The sequence below is a fragment of the Platalea leucorodia genome, assembly GCF_965183815.1.
Source record: "Platalea leucorodia genome assembly, chromosome: 5".
Classification (NCBI taxonomy): Eukaryota; Metazoa; Chordata; class Aves; order Pelecaniformes; family Threskiornithidae; genus Platalea; species Platalea leucorodia.
In genome coordinates this window covers 35,791,274-35,812,635 of record NC_138827.1, presented here as the reverse complement: position 1 = coordinate 35,812,635, position 21,362 = coordinate 35,791,274, and the positions used below count along the sequence as shown (strand labels likewise).

The 21,362-nt window shown below is 38.1% G+C and overlaps 1 protein-coding gene across 1 annotated transcript in view; it reads right to left on the bottom strand.

Annotated features, from left to right (window-relative positions):
* Positions 1-20,717, bottom strand: part of ADGRL2 (adhesion G protein-coupled receptor L2) — a 181,310-nt gene extending 160,593 nt beyond the window's left edge. Inside the window, exon 1 of the mRNA XM_082311488.1 lies at positions 20,609-20,717. The gene's annotated coding sequence lies outside the window, so the exon portion shown is untranslated. The remainder of the gene's footprint in view (positions 1-20,608) is intronic.
* Between the last annotated feature and the right edge of the window lie 645 nt (positions 20,718-21,362).

Genomic DNA, 21,362 nt, shown 5'->3' with positions numbered 1-21,362 from the left:
TTTCTAATCCACCTTGGGCTTTTTTATTTTTTATTTGTACTTCTACCAAAGCAGAATCTACTGTGAAAGAATGCTTGCCTTTCCAGGGCATAAAATAAATATCAAGGGTTTTATTTAATTAGGAATTCCAGCATACATTTTTAGGTAGAATTTGGCAAATGAGCGTGCTTTGGAGTCGAGAGACGTGTAACATCAGCTTGAGCCAAGAACACAGTTGGCAAACACGGCGCAAACTTTTACACGCAGCCCTGCCAACGCAACTCAAGCCCTGCAGTTCAGCCGTGGACAGCCGAATGCCAGAGCCTGCCAATCACCCCTTCTCTGTAGTGAATAGAACGAACAAAGTCATATTCCAGCCAGTGTTACCATTTTATTGTACAGCCGTTTTCAATGTATTTTTAAAAACATGGAGAGGCAAAGTATTTCAGGCTCTTACTTCGTAAGCCCTACAACCTAAATATTTTTTAGAAACTGAAAACAAACAATAGTCAACGTTGCAATAATAGATGTTGTAACACTTATAATACCTTTGTATAGAGCTCCAAGATAATTTTGTTGTGTGGACACATGTGGGACAATATCTGCAAACTCATTTCTTTCTTTTATGCAAAAAGAAATTTGTATCAAAAATATCCAGAGAGATGACAGAACAGCAAACTGGATCAAATAAGCATGTCAAAAATATTTAATCTACTTTTTTTTAATTAGCAATTAATTTTCCATAATGAATTGCTTAAACATGATTGTTTTAAAATTATTTTTAAAGTCAAAACATTGCTTTAAAAATTACTATTATCATATTCTCCTGACATTGACTACATTCTTATTTGACATGTTATAAGAGAGATGAAGAAAATCAAAGCAGTAAGATAATAAAAGATTCCAGCAATGCCAGTGCTTGACAACTAACACTAAGGACTTTTTGATGCTATCAGGCTTTAAACTATCAGGAACTAGGGCTGAAGCCAGGCTTAGCAGAGAAAAAACAGTCATTTAAGGACAGAAGGAAAAAGCTTAAAACAAAAGGTAAGTACATTTAGTATCTTCTTTTTCCTCAGACTGATGTTAGGCTGAAGTCTGCACCTGCAATTCCCATACATATTTCAAAGATCGGAATCACTGCCGCCGGAGGAAGCACATGGGGATTAAGAACCCAGATGCCTCAGTGCCACAAACAGTCTTTCTTAAACACAGCTTGAATTTTAGATTACCATTTTAATTTTTTTTAAGTTACTGTGTGCTGTCTGTGAAAACACAGCTTTATATAAAAGTGACAAATTCTTACTTTTGTTCTTTTAGAATAGAAAAACGTGATGTTGGCACACGACTTTGTTTTCAGGCTATTCCTCCACCAGCACTCTAATTCTCACATCAGACATATCCCCTGCCATGTGCTAGCCTTACATGTTCTTGAAGATTTACTGCTGCTGTAGTAGTCTCATGGCTATTTCAAATCCAGGTCACAACTTTCCACAGTTACTCAGATTAACATTTGCAATTTAATCTATTTTAACACAAGAATCCAACAGCGCTGAGACCAAAACGAGGTGACTTTTTTTGCTCAAAGATGACTGAATATTAAATATGAAATTTAACAGGTTTTAATCTTAACAGTTTGTAAACAGCGTAATATATATGTCTGCCCTAATTTAGTAAGATGGAATTCTCACATAACACTCATCAAACTGAGCGCAAAAAAATTGTTCTGGCATTTCACTAAATTAAAATCTTCAGTCCCCACAGCAAGAATGCACAAATTTAGATTTTATTAATACCTTAAATCAAACTCACTTTTATGAAAGGCAATTTACAAGTCATCTTCTCTTGTGATAGCAAAGAACAGGACGGGGTCTTAAGCATATTTTTACAGACACTTTGATGATAGTCTAACCTTTTGGTCTGATTGCTATTTTTAACAAAAATAGCATTTTCTTTGAAATCCAGCAAACTCTTGTTTTCATCAACATATAGTTTTAAGCCTTCAGTGACAGAGTGGCTGACAGCTCAACAGACAAAAGGTAAATTTAAGAGAAGTTGTCCCCGTTTAGAAAACACATGCCGCTTTACCAGCTTCTCATTCAGCAATCTGAAAAACTCCAAATTCAATCTAGATCACTGTATTTCACAGCTTGCCCAAAGATACCGTATTGTGCAAAACCTTCACACTCACAAAGCCATGCAAGTTACACACATGCTCAACAAGCCACCTTGATTTAACTGGTGCTCTATGTACTTTAATATTTTAAATTTCTAACACTAAATAACACTATCAAGCCTTCTGCATTGCAGGCACTTCTGCAATAGATTACAAATCAGATGCACAATGAAATCATCATCATAAGGTAGACTCCCCCATACTGCCAGTTACTCACCAGAAATCAGTGAGAGTCACACCGTGGGGCCAAGAGGGGGAGGATAAAAAAAGGACAAAAAAAAAAAAAAGAAGGGAAAAAAAAGGAAAAGGGAGCAGGCAGAGCTGGAAGATGGCATCCCCCCAGCTAGTTTCAAGTGCAGTGGAAGTGGGAAAGCCCTTGGGTAGGGCATAGAAGGAAAGCAGGCAGATGGAAAAGAGAAGGCCTAAGGAAAGATGCAGCAGTGTGGGCAGGCTGGCCCTGCCGTGCCACGGGTGGATGTCAGGGAGCCTGTGCAAAATAAAGAGGCATTTGAAGGAGCGGAGGAAGACTGACAACGAAGGAATACAAGTCAACAGGGAACAGAAAACATGCAGCACAGTACAGAGAAGGGAAGGACTTGCTAGTATGAAATATCCAAGTGTAATTTGATTTCCTTCAAGTGGACTGCCAGCATTTAGGATCAGTTGCCACATTCTCATAACCCAACATACAAGACTTACTTTCTATTTGGAACACAAATGCAAGCTACACTAACTGCAACGATTCGCTTTTTAATCCATATGAAAGGCCCACCAATCCAGATCAGAAGCCATGAATCTGTCTGAAGAATGAGTCAAAGCAGTAATAAACGTGGAGACAGAGAAAGATAACATTGGCACTAAACGTTACGAGAGAGGCCAGCACACACACCCAGTGAGATGCATGTCTGCATGTGTACCTGCATACAATTATTAAGAAACATTTGCTGTTCTGCAAGTAATCATATTCTATAAATGACTGATGATTTTACAGTGCCAGAATAATAATAATAATTTTAAAAAGCTGACCATGATTTCAACACAACTATTACACATTCTGGGCAATTTTTTTTGTTTAAAAATCAAGTCCAGAAGACGTTGTGACAGTAATAAATGTACAGTTTATTTATGGGTCACCATTGGGCTGAACTGAGATTTTATTTCTGGAAGAAGAGAAAAAGAAAAATGGGAGGATGAATAACACAGACAAAAATGGAAAGGAAAAAGAAATAACCCAACCTAAAGGGCCCGTCTTCTCAGATACATAAGAAGCGACAGACAGAAGCATGACAGAACACTTCACCTGACACTGCCTGGTTATCAACATACTCTCTAGAAGTTACTCAGTTTTATTTCAATATCTCTTCTGTCAAAAGGTGATTTGACGTTTTTGACCTAAAAATAGCAGCTTTATAGATCTTCTAAAAATAAAAATATCTAACCCAAGATTAATATGGTGTACAATACAAGAAGACCTCGCAGTAAGCACAGCATAAGATTTCAACAGCCAGACATTTTACCCCAATGATTTCTGGTCACCAAAATAAAAACCAAATTCACTGTTACATTATTATTTTAGGACAGTTAAGTAAATATCACTTTTTAGTTTTTCCACAGTGTTGATGTTTACTAACTGGAACATGTACATGTACAGTCCAGTTGGCCGAGAGCAAAACGAAGGAAACCAGGCTCTTCCTGGCTGGCAGCTACCTTCATCTCTGACTCTGGACAAGCATCTCTTGTCCTGATCTGCCTCACAGTTTTATCACATGATAAACTGGACACTTGGTGGTTTTGAATGAAAAAGTACCAGATTAATAAATACCCAGACATACATGTACTCAAGCATACACACATTCATGAGCAGATATTAATTTACTATTGTTCAACATTTTTTACTATTCCATTCACTTTCAAAAATATTTATAAAGAACAGTCTCTAAGAATAGCTTAAGACAGGTAAGAATAAAAATATAGTCAGCTAAATACTTTCAGATATTTAAATACACTACTAAATGTTTCATTCCTCTCTAGGAGGTTAGTTATCTTGCAATAACCACTAACAGCTCTAACTTCCAAACAGCAGGTACTGATTACTTCAACATTCACAAAGCACCAATTTATTAAAGCCTGGACTTACACAAAAGTCCATTTCCCACTTTTCATTTTGAGCCCCATTCAACAAGCCATAATTATGATTTTTTTTCATGTTGTTATTCTATTACAGGTTCTGGGATAAAACTCATTAAACTGGGGTTGAACAGGCTGTGATATGGGAGGAGAAGTACCACGGCCCTTCTACTAAGGACTGAAACATCAATAATTCAAGCTGATTGGGAAACACTATTCAACAAGACAATTAATTTTTAAGAATGCGGTAGCGATAGTAAAAAACATCACAGAACAATTTTAAATTCTACAAGAATCATCAACAAAGCTTACAAATATGAAGCCTTTGAAATAAATAAATCTACATCTCTCCTTGCTCCAGGTTAAAAAACCTGGACTCTAAGAGGCACAACTCTGGAATCCAACCAGCAAAGCCATGAGTATCTCCAGTGACCCAGGCTGCTGCGCAGGGGTACTCTGCTGCTCCAAGTATGCACTACGGTACTTTGTGCCATATGCTGTGCTGCACCACAGCACCAAATCAGGTTTGTCAACACAACTCTGAGGGTCTTTTGATCTTAAAGCTATTGTGTTGTAGGTTCCCCCTCCAGAAGTAAGCATTTAGTGAAAATGAATGTCAGTGAGCATGCTGATTTAAAAAACAAAACAAAAAGCAAAAAAAACCCCAAGAAAACAAAAAAACCAGGAACAACCTATCAAGCAAAAATTAAAAATGCAAAATACAATTATTCTCTAAGGTGGTTCCATTTCCTACACATTTGTAAAACTGCACAGACTCCGGACACGCCATTACCCGAGACGCTCCCATGCCGCTCACCTGCAGCCCTGGATGGGGAGCATGGTTGAAGGCTCCCCCAGCCCCGGTGCACACGTGTGCCCTTTCCAGGAAAAGAGATAAGCAAATTGGTGTTTCCCATGGAGCACAGGATGAACCTTTCTGCTCATAAGTGCTCTTACGGTTTCCATAGTGAATGTCATTTACATGAAGGCATTATAAAGGTTCCCACATGAAAATGCATCTCTGCATAATTACATTCTTTCAAGTTACTTTTCCTCCCACTTGCTATACTTCTTAGGTGAAAGGAAAATATTGACAAAAACAGGACATGAGGGGGACATAAGATAACCACAGACTGAAAAACATAAAACCACTAAGCCATTTACAACTCTTTTTTTTAAAAAACTTTAACTCTTCATTGCTACTGGGCAGCCTGAGATCAACTACACAGGGTAAAATACTTTTTAATTTATAGCCTAAGGGTTCTTCCATGTTTAAAAGGAAGGAACATGTAAAGTAATACAGTATCTTTCTCAACCCGTCTGTTCTTTGAAATGTCTTCATTAAAATGGAGATTTTGACTTTTTGACTGTGAATAACAGAAAAAGGACAAACCTGGTTTCCGAGGATCTTCATCTGCAGACAGCGCACACAACGCTCTTCTCTTTCATCTCACAACGATCGCACTTTTATATCACAGGCAATTTTTGAGGGGGAAGGGCAGATGGGACTACCTCCAGTCATGATGAATACCTAAATTAGTCCTAATTACACCTTTGTTTTATTATGAAACAACTGAAAGAATCTAGCCACGAATTTGGAGCTGCAGCACAGAAGGACTCCCACTCTCCCAGACCTGAGTGGCAGCCATGACAGAGACCACCACTGCATGCACGATGACGATGGTTACGTATCAGACCACGTCACCAGAGAGCTCCAAATCACAAGCCTACTGTAAAAAAGGTGCTCCCAGTTTGGGTTTTTTTTTTTTTTTTTTTATGGAAACATCTTGTACACATCAGCATTCACAGTTTTTCTCTAACACTGCAGTAGAAACACAACTTGTTCAATGGTCAGACGGACTTGAGTGAATTTTAGAGCACAGTACCGGGAGCTACCTCTTTATACCATTTGTGAGCCATAATAAAATTCCACTGAGCATATTTGCTCAGTTGGTTTAGCAGCAGCTAATATTTCCTATATGTACAAGACCTGAACAGTTTTTTCTTTTAGGTAACTTAAATAATGGCTGTAATTAAGTAACTGAGGAGATATTAATCATCTCTCAACTGTGCCGGTCGTGAACACAGTTGTGCAAACTGCTTAACCATAGCACTGAAACAGCAACAAATTTTCCCGCTGCCCCATATATTTTTCATAAATCCTTACTGATTAGTTTTAATACCCTGTTAATGCTGCTGCTTTATTTGGTGCATCAGTTATTATGTATCTATTTAAAAGATAAACAGAAATAATTTATTGGCTATCTGCCACCAGACCTATTATAAAATTTTCATGTATTTGACTTTCCTTCAATTAACATATAGGACTTTGGTAACTTTTTTTTAATATATAAAACTATATTGAACAAAAATAATTGTTTTAAATAATTATTTCATATATTGAATGATTTTCTGTGAAAAATACACAAGAACTAAGAAATGTATTGTTCACAGAATCTTAGCAATCTAACACATGCAGAGATCAGTCAAAGCTGGACAGAAAATTAAGCTAAATATAATTAAAATAAACCAAACTTTTAAATTGGCCAATAATTAGATAGGTAATAGAAAGATGCTGACTTCACTGTAAATCACAATATTATTACTTCTTAAAAAAAAAAAAAAAAATCAAAGGGGCTATACGTTCAGAAGCAGGCTGAAAACAGTACTTTCTAATTACGCCACTCTCCAAACACTGCTGTAGGTATCACTATAATCAGAAATAATATCATTAGAAGTGAAGATGTAGTAAAGATAGATGAATTCTGTACAGGTGACAGAAGTATAAGTAAGAATTTCATTCACAGGTATACTTCAAAGGTTATACTGTTTTTATGTGCTCTGTTCAGCGGATTTTTCAGTCGTGAGCCAAGAATCCCTGATTACTTGCGTCCCATTTGCCAAATATAAAAGCTTTATTAGTCATAACACCACTGCTGTTCCAAACAGACAGAGACACATAAATAATAATAAAAAAGGGGGGCGGGGGGGGGGGGGAGACAGACTTATCCCTTCTTCAGGGTTAGTTGTCTGTGGGCAGTTAAGTATGACTTAGTGTGGCTTCATTTTTAATGCACGCTACAAATAAAATGACTACAGTGTGGATTTGTGCTTTGATTTATTGTCTAGCAAACGAAAGAATACTAATTTTAAGAAGCCATTCATTACAGGATTTGTACAAAAAGAAAAACAGTATATATCTGTAAGATAAAGAGTAACATATTCCAAAAATGTTTCAGGAGAACACGTAAGGACAACAATTTGGTAAGAATACTTCTGCATATATTTTCCTCTTTACAACACAGAAATTGTCTTCTAAAACATTAGAAAACTGTTTTAATTATAAATATGTATAAAACAAATCCACTGTAACCCATATTTAATACTTTTAAAATAAATTATAAATAATTGCAATATTTAAAGCATTGATAAAAACGCTTTACTTCTTACTGAACTTCTATGCATTATTCGCTCTTTTATTCTAAGTACTGGCTTCTTCTTAGTTAGGGTATACAAGCCAAGCACTGCCCTCAACAATGCAGTCACAGTTCACGCTCTTAAATCGGTTGGAGCTCCGCATTCATCAGGGGGTAACATTCATCCTTTTGTGTTTTCTTTTTACTTACAGACAAAAGATACAATCGTTTTCCACAGTTCAAAATGAATGAAATGTGAAGCCAATCTAAGAACCTACAGGAGTTTTTTCTAAAATAGAAAACGTTATTCTTCAGGTCATAATTCTTGTTCTGAACACAAGACTAAAGACAAAGCTGCAGAATTTTGCTCTAGTTGTGTAAATACAAGATGCATGAGTTACTGATGACAGATGAAGTCATACATTGCTACCATGATTACAGAAATAATGAAGTTTTGAATATTCGTTGTTTAATGTAGTTTTGAGGCCCCAGATATTTTCCAGTAATCCACCAGAAAATATTTAAACCTGTGTGCAATGTTACCTTCCAACAGCACATTTTCAGAAGTGGAATATTTCATGTCAAAAGAAACAGGTGCATCTTTCCTCTGGCTTCTGGTAATCAATAACAATTTAAAACAGATGGGTACACAATCTTTCTGCATGAAGTACAGAAGTACGTAGAATTAATCCAAAACATCCAGGAAATATCATGTCTTACAAATTTAACTAATACTATCCATGCATGTGTACAATGCATGGAGCGTGTATCAGAAAGTTCTTCTACAATAAGAATTGCCCTCTATATATTTTCTTAATTTGGAATGACCTAATTATCATCTTGTTACAGTAAATCAGGGAAAGAAAGGTATTTTGTTTGTTTAAACACTCATTATTCTAGTATTTATTGAATTATATCTCAAGGTATCATCCTAAAATGTGCAGCTATTTTGTCACACTTTCCCATTCAGACTGCTGTTCTACTTGATGCAGTTATTCATAAATGACTATATAACCTAATGTATTTTGTTCAATCAGTCCCCATAAGTGTTTTTTATTGATAAAACATAATTAGTTTTATTAACTGTGACTGGTACACTGCTTTTGCCAAGTAAGTGAGTATTAATGTCTCACTTTTTTTGTTTTTTAAAAAAGCAGATGGAAAATCTTAAGAATTAAGGAACAGCTTGAATGTCACTTACATGAAAACTGTACAAGTATGACATAATCGTCACTTTTGTTGCTTGTAGTGGTTTTAAAAAGTATCTAAGTTACTTATCACCATAAAAACCTAGTGCTAATGAAACAGAAAACATGTGTTACACTACAGCTAAAACAAAGTAACCTGATTTTATTCAAGTAGGCTCTTCCAACATAGCAAGGAAATTACTATTGTTCTACCTTCAAAATACAAGGGTGTTAAAAAAATACATCTTAATCCCAGCTGTATTATCCTCACAACAGAATTAAAGTTACATATATGTCTTGATTTTCATATTGTACAGATGAATGGAATTTCTGAAACATCCTTACCTCACCGGGAAAGAAAGAGACACACTGTGTAAAGAAAGATTACGTCCACTGCCTCCCCATAATTCCTCAACAAGATTAAATTAAGAAATCTCTCTTTCTTCATCATGACTAATACATTAGTATTTTCCCATGCAAAAAGGATGATGCAACTTTTCAACTCCCAGCACCTATCAAAATCTCGACGAAAGACATCATTTATATATTTTCTGTAAATCTTACCATTATAATCCTATTGGAGTGTAATTGCTGTGGCTAATATTCTTACCCTGTTATGAAAATGCTCAACATAAATGTGGCACTGAGTTGTTAAGATAATACATGATCATGCTGTGAGAGGGTAATACCTATACAATAGCCCTTGCCAATACCATAAATCTCTTTATTAGACAACAACCTATTACAGGAGATCTACTTAACTGTTTCCCTACTTAGAGGGCCATTTGGTGTTACAATAACAAGCTGACTTTTCACATTAGCAAGGATTAGTCAGTATAAATAATAAATCGACACCAAGTTGCTGCTCTTTTAGATATGGTAAATCTTTCCTGGTGTTTAAAAAGATAATCCAAACTAAACCCCTAAGACCATGTTAGGCTGAACGTATGTGAAGTTTAAAGTTCTGTTAGTTTAAACTAACACACACACACAAAAAAAATCAACTCTCGAACCAATTTATGTGGCAGATTTATTACAGGAGAGCATGTTGTGGAGAGCTGTTTCTGTTTTATGGAATGTGCATGCATTCTGCTTTATTTCCTAACAGCATCATAGCAAATCATCTTTAAATTTACTTAAATATTTTAAGGTAAAATGATTGCCATCATTTTTCCAGAGATAAATAGTACAGAATTCATCTAAGTACCATCTATTATGCTTCTTGCTCAGCAAGCAAAACTGTATTATATATGAATTATTTTCTTTTCTTAAGTCTTAACTTTTTGAAGGATCATACACTTTCACCATCCAGGTGACTATAATACAAATTATAAAACCTGCAATACTCCAGGTAATTTCTTTCATTGTGCTAGATTAAGGAAAATCGCTATTTAAAATAAGTACTTCTGATTCTTCAAGCTAGTTTTTAAGTTAGGTTATGATATTCCTTGCTCTTTGTTGTCAGTATTTTTCTAAAGCTTAAGACAGCAATCCTTACCACTGTTTGCCTGCTGTAGTCCAACTGTATGAATTCATCAATTATATGTGGATGAAACTCATTCACCTTTTTATATTTTATCATAGAGAAAAAGCAAAATTAAAGAGTTAGCCTTGCATCTGCAATCACCTTGGTTATGATTCATAACACTGCTTGTGTAAATAGAAAAGACTTACCTATTGCTTTTTGGCTAGCACACGACAGTGCACGAGATGTACCGAAGACCTGAAAGTACTATGTTGTCTCTCTAATGCTGACATGACATTTTTAGAATTAGAGAAGACAGTTTATGCAACAAAAATCTGCTTCCCATCATACAGAGTACCAAAACTGTCCTCTTGCACCTCGACATGCAAGAACTGTTTTCCTCATTTTCTTTTTAAACTTTTGATAAAAAGGCACTTCTCTGAAATATGAAGTACTTCTAAAGTCAGCTTTTGCTTACTGACATTTTAAAAATTTTGCCCATTGTTATTTACTGTTACTGATGGACAGCCTTTTTAAAAGCTATCTTGCAGAGCCTCTCTGCTCTGCATAACAGAGAAGGCACTGTGAAATGAAATTGTACTTACTGGAAACAATTCAGCCCTGAATGCCTTGATTACTCTGATTATCTCATATACAAGCTCCCTCTGCAGGTAGTAAGAAGAATGAGCAAAAATATGTGAAAAATGTGGGTAACAGCCGGCATAGGAACCCAAATAATCAGTCATCATTTTAAAGAAACTCCCCCAGAAATCCTTCTCCAATGTCATCTGACATAAGGAATTAACACAGAAAACTTTTTTTTTTTCCCCAGCTCTGTGTGTCTTCTTGTCCCCTCAGAAAAGTCAAACATTAGCTTTAGTCTTTCCTATATCAAAATACACAAGATTACTTTTTCAAAGTCACTTCAATGCTTTCAGGGCAGGGAAAAAAAAAAAAAGAGAAGGGGAAAAAAAAAAAATGAAAAAAAAAAATTGCTCTGCTTACCCAGAAGCACACAGAAATGAAAGACCACCCCAAACAAGAAAACAAATTCATCCTATCTGATGCATCTCTCTAACCCAAAAACAAACAAACAGCAGCATCCCTCATTCTATTTACTGCTGGGAGATAAAACCCAATGCCACTTTCAGATACAATTACACATGCACTCCACCAGAGTTTAAAAAGCAGTTGAACTGAATGGTAAGTTATCTTGAAAATTAAAAAAGTCTCTATCAATTTATATCACATTATGAAGTAATAATGTAGTTTTCATCCAACTGGAGGTAAACTGCTTTTCTTCCAAAAGACATTACCCTTACCTTAAAATGCTTTAAGTTTGTTCGTCGTAATAACATGAGCTTTCTAGATAAAAATCCCTTCAACGCAAATGGGAAAAAGCTTCAATGAATGAAGCTATAAATATTAAGCAGATCAAAATTAAGCCTTCATCCTATCTCACCTTTAGCACACACTCAAAAAACTGGGAAGCCATCAGGCAACATTAATTTCTCTTCTAACACGGAAAGAATGAAAGTATGCCTGTGGTTTTGTTTCTCCTACAGAGCCGAATCCCACTTTCTTTACTTCTGCAAGTAGTGCCATTAGACTCATGAAGAATACTCATAAAATAAATGCATACGCATAGGGCATAAAGTCACATATGCCCTGTGCGACTTTTAATTTTCACTGGAAAAATAAAACTCAAAAATATAAGCTTTCAAGGTTTCAATGTCAGCTTTAAAAAAAAAAAATAGTGGAAATAGACTCATGATATTCTAGTATGGCTACAGTCGTTACATGGGACAAATATAGGACAAATTTGGGGTGTTCACTTCAAGATGATGAGACTGCTGCATACAGAGCTCTCTGCTGCTGGAATATCTTTAACAGTTGGATCCACAACCGGTTATTATCAGATACTATTATACACCTCCTCAAATGAGAGAAAGAATGAGGAAGTAAAGAAGGCAGGAAAAAAAATAAATCTAACATTTTGGAGAGATGATGCTCTATTCAGGCACCGGGTAAGATTATTGCCTGAAGGACAAAAGGATTTCTTCTCACTTTCAAATTATGTCAGCCTGCAACTCCCCTCCCTCTCTAACACAACTCTCGGCCTCAGCCCATTTTCCTGGCACAACAGCTCAGCCAGGAATACACCTCAGCTGCGGAGGCACCTTCTCTCCTTTAAGCACCTTATACTGATTTAGACAAGAATCAGCCTCACCGATTGACAGTCTGTGTTTAAGAAATACCTATTAGACTGAAGTAAATCAAAGCTGCAGGAGACGCTGCCCTTCAATATTTAAATGACAAATTTACCAATGAAATAGTTATGGTCTTCTGGAGAACACTCACTTTGTTCAAGCCGAAGATGCAATCATTATTCATTCCGGGAAAGCAAAGTTTTCCAAATCAGTCACTTTGCGTAGAAGAAGTCTAAATTAAGCTTAGAAGAATGAATAAATGATGCCTGGATCAGATGAAAGGAATTCTGCCTACCATCAACACCGGAATCAGGAATTTGCCCGAGAAATGCAGAGTCAACAGCAGAACCTGTTCTCAGGAATCTTTCTTAAAATGTCACTTTATTTAGAAGCGATGCTGCCTACTGCGAGGGAATTGTTTCTGAACGCTGTTCACACGAGTGTACACTGCTATGCCGTAAAAAATGACAAACCTGATACCGTAAGAGAATATATAGAAAGGTGAACTAAAGTCTCCTTCTGACATGTGATCTCTCTCCACCACTGCAGCGCTAATTTCAGAGTAAGGCTTGCTCTCTATTTACACCAGATCCCATCAACAGCAAAGCAAGTATGATAGTCAGAAACAAGGTCAGTCATCCCCTCCCCAGCTGCCAGAAACAATTTTTAACAGTAATCGGTGTTAGATTATTCTGTCGTCTAGATTCAGAGCAATAATCGGTTTGAGGTGTCGACTGATATGAAAATACCAACAGAGGGCACAAAGGAAAGCAGCAGCCTACCCTAAATGAGAGATTTGGGATTTTATCATTACCAGAGGCAAATAAATAAACAGAAGTAGCCTAATTTTTAAAGCACAATTCTCCAGTGCTAAATTGTTCTGCCGCTACTTTGTTGATATTATCTATTTTTTCAACAGTTGCAGATACAAATCTAACTGTACATTAAAGAGATAGACCTCTCTAGCAGCGGTGCACCTCGAGTGCTCAGCTGCTCCCTACACTGTCCCCACCACAGAAAGCAGCAAAGAAGCCCAAGAAATGTGAAAATTCCCTTCTTTACTGATCTTCATTACCATAAAAGGTATGAACATTCCCAACACCTAATCTATGCATCAAGGCATCCCTAATTTAAGAATTAACATATTAAACACACTTTTATTTGCGCAGGATCAGAATTCAGGATCTTAAATAGCAGTCTTCATTCCTGTTATTTCACTCCAGCTTTTGTAGCTCATTGTGGCCAAGTAACACATCATTAAAATATAAATATAGTGTAAAAAAACTTCATATACATTGATCAGTGTCAAGTCAATCTGCATTACATTTTAAAAACTGTTCCACTTTTTCCCTATATTGCCACTTGGGCAAAAGGAAGTATCTTTCTTGGGTGGTAAACATTTGTAAAACACTGTTAAAGTGAAAAGACAGTCATTTCAGAGTTATTTAGCACACCAAGGGACAAAACAGGCAGACCTAGACTCTACCATATTTGTATGAGGAAATGGCATAAGACAGATCTCCTATGACAAAAAACTGCATTACGTTAAAAGGAAAATATTCTTAATACTGCAGCTACGTAAGAAACCTAAGTAGCTTTTTATTAGCTCTTAACTAGATTTTCTCTGAAGCTAGCTACTTTCACTACTGAAATACAGACATTGATACTTAAATCTTTTTGTGTAAATGTTAGTGTTTATAATGTGCTCCTAAGAGATTAAGATTAGAAAAAAAAATAACCACACAACCAAGACAGGCCCTATTTTTCTCAGCCCATGATCACTTGTCAAGCCATGATTAATGCTGTGCTCTGTAGAGGGAGACATTACATCTAGGCTACAACAGACCTAAATTTTACCCTAAGGCAGAAGTCTGACTTAAACATCTCTATTCAAAGTGACATTTGTCCTCTCTTTTCAACCAGTTTCCTCTGAAATTCCAGTAAACTGACTTTGTGACCTACAAATGGTCCACTGATTCTAACTTGTCGTGTTGCCTGTCCTTGTAGCAAAGTTAGTTTTGGTGACTGAATGAAGCAGGATGTTACGCATTCAAGAAAAATACAGGAGCAGAGTCCATTAGGTGCTCTATTAAATGCTCGGTTGGATAACAGTTACTAGAATTTACGGCTATAAGGATTCCAGCTTGTACAGAAGAGCTAAAGATAAATACTGAGGTCAACATTAAAAATCAGAAGATATTTTTATATTCAGAAGTAACAATGGCCTTCATATTCTGAAGTGATGAGCAAAGATTTTTTTTTTGTGTTACAGACAAGAACACGGGCATCGTCAGGGCCACCCTGAAAAGTAATTACATTTTATCTCTTGCCTTTCACTCTGAAATGTCTGCTAAGGTATTTACATTTGTCTGTTACAAGAACAACAAGCTAGACAGGAGAAAAAACTAGTTGTGATCACTTATCTCAAGTAAATACTATTTCTCCAGTGAATGGCATTATTCCATCTATTTTATAAAGTTATTGTTAGATCCTCCGATTTATCTGTAACTGCTATTGTAGGAATAAAAATAAGACATGCTTATACCTTATAAAGAAATAGCCAAATAGCAGACCTGGACATGTAGAATAGTCAATACCCTTCTTACTGAACATGAAAAATGGCAGCGTTTGATAATATTAAGCAATTTAGACAGCGCTGGCAAGTTCCTACTAGCCAAGGTAATCTTATTTCTGGTGATTTTCAGGGTAAATTGATTTTTTTTTTTTTTTCCCTCCTCTTAGCTGGTCTGATAATTGAGCAAATTTATACAAGTGTGATGGGATTTTACTTAGCAGACAACACACAAAACATTCCCCAAACATGAAGTACCTTACTTATAAAAACGAATTTTTGTTGTAATTAAGCAAACCGTACTTAAGCTTGCTTTGTGCCAGGATAACAATCAATAGCATTTTGTTGGGAGACTGTACTCTACCTGCAGGTGTTAAGCACGGTGCTTGCTTCAGTCAGGCTGCAATGTTTTTGATTATTGTGCCTTTCTAAATAATTTGGGTAAATAGCAGGCTAGAGTAAGTTGAATCATTACAGTACCTTATGAAAATCAAAAAGAAAGAAATCATGACATATGCAGATTACATATTCTTCTAAAACCCATCAAATACCCCATTTAATGTCACGATCCATAACCTGGAGATGCTATATTCTGAATTTGAAGGCTTTTTTTTTTTTTTTCCTCTCTCCTTAAGGAATCAATTTCTGGTTAACTATCAGTTTGTATCTAGAGAATGCTGTAAGACCTCACCATTCATTAAGCAAGTGTATTTCTAAACTAAATCGCTTATAGTAAGCGACACAATCTTCACAGCCTATGCTGTAGAAACACATCTCGTACATTCCAGGCTGAGAAAAGCATGAACTCCAAGAAAATTTTCTATTGAAAAGGGCTTTAAGCCTGTCATCTTTCACCTTTTAAATGAAGAATGTTAAAAAGAATCATATTTGTTAAATAAATAAATAAATAAATAAATAAAGCACCTTCTAAACCAGATATATATTCACGTTAAATCGCAAGTTACCAATATAGCAGCAGAGCCACCTACTACTTTTATTTTAAGAACTGTTGGAAACAAAATGCAGCTATCTTTGAAAACTATTTAAATATTAAACACGATTGTTAAGAGTATTGAAAATGGCCTTAAAATAGCTTTTTGTTTTTCCAGTTTTCTTGACATCCAATTACAACCCAGATAGTTTAAATCTTTTACTTGTTTCAAACTGAAGTTTTAAAAAAATAAGAGACAGCTTTTAAGTTTAAAAGCTGCACATAAATACTTAAAAACATTAATTTCTTGCAATTTCAAATCGCTTTTGTACATACATCAATCCTAAAAAATGCTTCGAAAGAGTCTGTTTAACATAACATCTCCAAGTAACACATCTGACTACAGATTTCACTAGCCTGTGCTCTAAAGTTTATTGCTTTATAACTGACTGCTTGTCTACCTATGCATGAATATGATTTCAATTATACACCAGACATAGTTTAACTTCTTCTCTTGCAGCTCACCAGGTAAAATCATTAATCGTTACTTCCAGTTCTTGTATTATCAGTCATCCACAGATACTCCTCAGTGGAAATGCAGAGGAGACAGAGATCATTGTTTTGATATAAAATATCTCCAAGTGGTTATTGGTAAGTTTTTTTTAATTATTATTATTATTAGGCATGGTGCTATCCTCAGCAAGAGCCACACTAGAAGTTAACAGTATTTTCTTACATGTATGTCATCATCTTAGGTGGACACAGAATGAGCAAGGGCTTGGAAATACATAAACTTTTTAGACTAAATTTTGGGAAAAACTTATGGTTATGTTTCTACCCTCTCTAAACATTAAACAATTATTTATATTGGATGGATATTATTATTTGTATGAACTTATGACACACTATATAGAAAGGTATTGCAAATATAACTTTGATAAATATTTTGCCTAACTAGAGACTTCTCTTCCCAACATCCTTAGTTGAAAATTATGGACCTTTCTAAAAAGCTATCATTCAAGACTGCAGCATTTTTTCTTCATCCTAAGTATTTCAATTTTTAAAATATATATTAATCAAAATGTCATGTCTACATATTGCATCTTCAGACATAAAAATAATTATATTATTACATATTATTAACCATAAAGACTACAAACTCCTAGGACTATACTACTTTGCTTATTTAAATTTTAATAAGGTGCTTCCTTACTGGAGACTAGAATTCCTGAGTAACCTCCTTTCCTGACTTTACGCATTAAAAGCAGTAAGAGATAGGTGAAACATTGAGAAAGCTTCTGAAGTGATCAAATAAGAACTAACTAAGCAAACTTTGGTTTTTTTAAAGCTCTCCTCTTGCTCATTTTAAGAAGGGAAACACCCAGAAGCCTGGTGTTAATGTCTCTGCTGATTGTGAAAATTGCAGCAATAAAAACTCCAACTGCTTGTCTTAAATTAAGACTTGCAAGACTACATGTGAGATCTGTATCTTTACATTAGTTTTTATAACATTTGGAAGTTTGGTTGCCTGCTTTGATGTTGGTCTATTAATGAGCAGGGGAACCAAAAGCCAAAAAAAAAAAAAAGAAAATGTTTACTGGAAATTCTCAAGTCAAAACCTGAAGTAATTGGTTTGTTCTACCCCACATGATTCAATATCCTGATTCCCTCAACTACCAGGTCCCTGAGCTATCTGAACATCTATGCTTTTTTGCTGTTGCCAACACATAGTAACCCACAGTGATTGAAAATGGCAGCTGAAGTGCTGCTGCAGCACATTAATTTTTCTCTAAGTGGTCCAATTTTGTCATCTGAATGTTGAAAATCATCTTTCCACTGCATTTTTTTTTTTACCTTCAGAGATTTGTTGAATTTGGGGTTGCCATCATATAAACCGAAGTCCAACATTTTCAAGACAATTTTTAGATTATCCCTAATAGCTGAAAGGATAATGCACTTTCTTTATAGCACTCTGCATTCAAAGCAGACTAGTTAACAGCAACTTAAGTGTGATAATGGCAATTACATCAATATGCTCCTTTTATACCACCAAAAGGTACTACTTCAGACAGCTGAAGACATTAGGTAAATAAACTGCTGAAATTACCTGAAAGTAATGACGTGCAATTTTAGGACCACTAAACACATCTATTTACAAAATGCCCAAATGCTCGTGTCCATTTAAGAATAACAGAAATCTATATGAATTATTTAATTAACCATAGGGTTTTTCGCCAAGACATACCATATATACCTGGTTCCTTCATTAAATGAAAGGAAACTGAAGCGTGAGTGAAGACATCCTACTCTAAAGGCACATCATTTTCAGGGCTTAAGAAGAGACAGTCCCCCCCCAAACACCAAATGGAGAACCAGGGGGAAAAAAAAAACAACAAACAAAAAACCCCAACAGACCAAATGTTACATACCAAGCACTTAAACCAACAAACACAAAATGTATGTTTTAATAGCTGTATCGTTCAAGTAAAAGGTTTGGAAGGAAGGAACAGGCAAGGAAGGCATAGGAAGTTCTTTTTTGCTAGAGACATACACCAGAACACAGTCCCCAAGAAACATCTGGTCCCTGGAAAAGGTCCCAACTTATTGACAGATAACTGGATTTTGCTTGGCTTTTGGGTTGCTAGATTATGAATGTTGATTTGCAAAGATAATAAAATGGTAGGCCGGGCCACATCCCCTTTCAGACTCAAGGAAACAGTAACAAAAGAATAAAAAACTGCAAATATGTAGTCATGTAAAACAACTTACAATGGGATAAATGTTCTACACTGCCACCAAAACAGCACTCCTGCCATACTTAGTTTCAAATTATTTATTATAGGGTAACACTAACCACAAATTAAGTTATCTTAGTAAACACAGTATCACTGATTAAATGAGATTACAAGAATTACTCATTTTCACTTTTTCTAGAATAAAAAGGAAATGGAAGCATATGGCCGGTGGTGATCAGAACTTCTTTTAAAACTCTCCATAAAAATATCTATTATTCCAGCCTACCCACACATTAAGGAGGGAAGCGTATTTGTTTCAAAGGTCTGGAATCGAGAGGTCTTTTATTACAAGATTTCATTTGTTTTCTGAAGTAATTAGAAGGTCTTCCCCATTCAGTCCCCGCACGCAGCAACGTGTAGGCCATACCCAGAGCATGAGTGCGGTAGAAAGGGCTTTCTAAAGCCCCCTAACAGAGAGGAGACATCAGAAACCACGCAACAGTGCCTGTCATAAAAGGTCACTTTTTTTTCCCTCGGAACACACCATTAATCAATAGAGTGTAATTGTCCGAGCGCTCGCAAGGGCTCTGCAGCGAAAGGACCTTATTTTTCACTCGCGTAATTGCAAAAGTTCAGAAACATAACCCAAATCCACCTCCCCATTTTACCCCCTTACAATTCCCACTGCCCTTTGGGCCTCTGCTTGGAAGCAAATGGAAGACAAGCTGAAGTTTTCTCTATTGAGCCGGAGCTAAGAAACCTTTGATATGCTAATACCCTCCTTCAAACGGTAAGAATTCACACTTGCATTAATTCAAACAATTTGCGCAGAATGATGCGAAATGGCACCTCTTTTCGTGGCAAGCAACAAAAGGAGGGAGCCGGAGCGTCTGAGGAAACCCAACAGCAGAACATTTGTTCTGCAGGACTCCCTCCGTCGCGCACAGGGGCATTTCTACGCAAAGAAAATCACACCTGAGCACCAGCAGATCTCTTTACTTTCTGACAAACCACGCTCAAACCCCAGCAGGGCTAGCGCAGACTAACAACAAGATGTTATTTTTAGAGCCAGACACAGCAACGGTGCCTCATGACACACTCTGTTTTCTGTCTCCAGATGGCCCCAGATTTCTACATGTGAAAATAAATAGAAATTAAAAAAAAAAAAAAAAAAAAAGTTGTTCTCACTCCACAGCCGACAAAGGGTAATTTATTCCTCTTCCCAAAGCCCCCCCGCCGCCCTGCATGCATGGGCTGGTGGAAGGACGCTCGGTTGAGTTACAAAAATAAACCCGCAACAGGTAATTATTTACTGAAGGATGCAACTTTCCCCGCTGCGCGATGCGCGCCGGGGAGCAGCCGAGCCGCGGCGGGGCCTGCTCCGCGGGCAGACCCCCGGCCCCGCAGCCCCCGCGGCGGGGCGGCCAGCCGGCGGCGGGTGGGGGCTGCGGGGCCCCGCCGCGGCAGCCGCAGGCCCCTCCGCAAGGCTGGGGGGAGGCGGCCCGGCCCGGCCCGGCCCGGCTCGGCACGGGCGGAGAGCGGCCGTGCGGGTCGGCGTCCCCACCGCGCTGCTCCCGCCCAACGGCCGCGGCCTCACTGAGGGGCTCATTCCTCCGCCGGCGGCGGCAGGCGGGGTGGGGGCCCCCGCGGCAGTGCGGGGCGGGGGCGCAGCGGCCTCGGGCGCCGTCAGGCGAGGCAGACCCCAAAGCGAAGTGCCTCCCCGCCGGCGGCTCGCTGGGGACCGGCAGAAGTAGGGAGCAGGCGCCGGAGGAAAGGAGCGGCGAGGCTGCAGGGCGGGGGCTCCGCTTACCTCTGTCTGGGAGCCGAAGGCGGGCCGGGATCTCTCGCCCCGGCGGGACCCGAGAGCCGGGTCACCCCGCCGAGCGCAGGGCTGCGGGGGAGCGCGGCGGAGTTAGTCCCGGGGCTCCTGCGGCGGAGCGGGGAGCGGGCGGGCGAGCGCCGGGCGCGGGCGGGGAGCGGGAGGCAGCTGGCTCTGCGGCTCGGCGGGCTGGGGCAGCGCAGAGCAGAAGGCGGCTTCTCCTCCAAGCAGCCAGCCAGGAGGCTTTGCTGGGGCTAAGTCAACATTTTCCTGCAGTTTCCAACACTCCGCTCCGCACGAAACGTACGATACAGCCAGGCTCCCGCACGCACGCACAAAAAATTAAATTAAATTAAAAAAAAAAAAAAAACGAAATGGAGGAGACGACGGGCGCAGCGCGTGTGCCCAGCCTTTGGAGTCCTTTCTGTGCAGCGATCAGGAGACGGGAAGCCGAGGCGACGCCAGCAGCGGGAGTAGCGGGGAACAACTCGAAAATGTTACAATGAACCCCCCCTCCTCTGTGTCTCTGTCGCTCGCACCGACCGGATTTACATCTCCCGGGATGACATTCGGGCCTCTGGGGGGGTGCGGGTGCGGGTCCGGCCCCTCCTCGGGTTTTCTCCTCTTCCTCCCGGTGCTGCTGCCCCGCCAGCGACTGGAGACCGGGCGCCGGGCGCTGAGCGAGTAACGCGCGCAGGAATGGGAAAAACGCAATACATACACACCAAAAAAAAAAAAAAAAAAT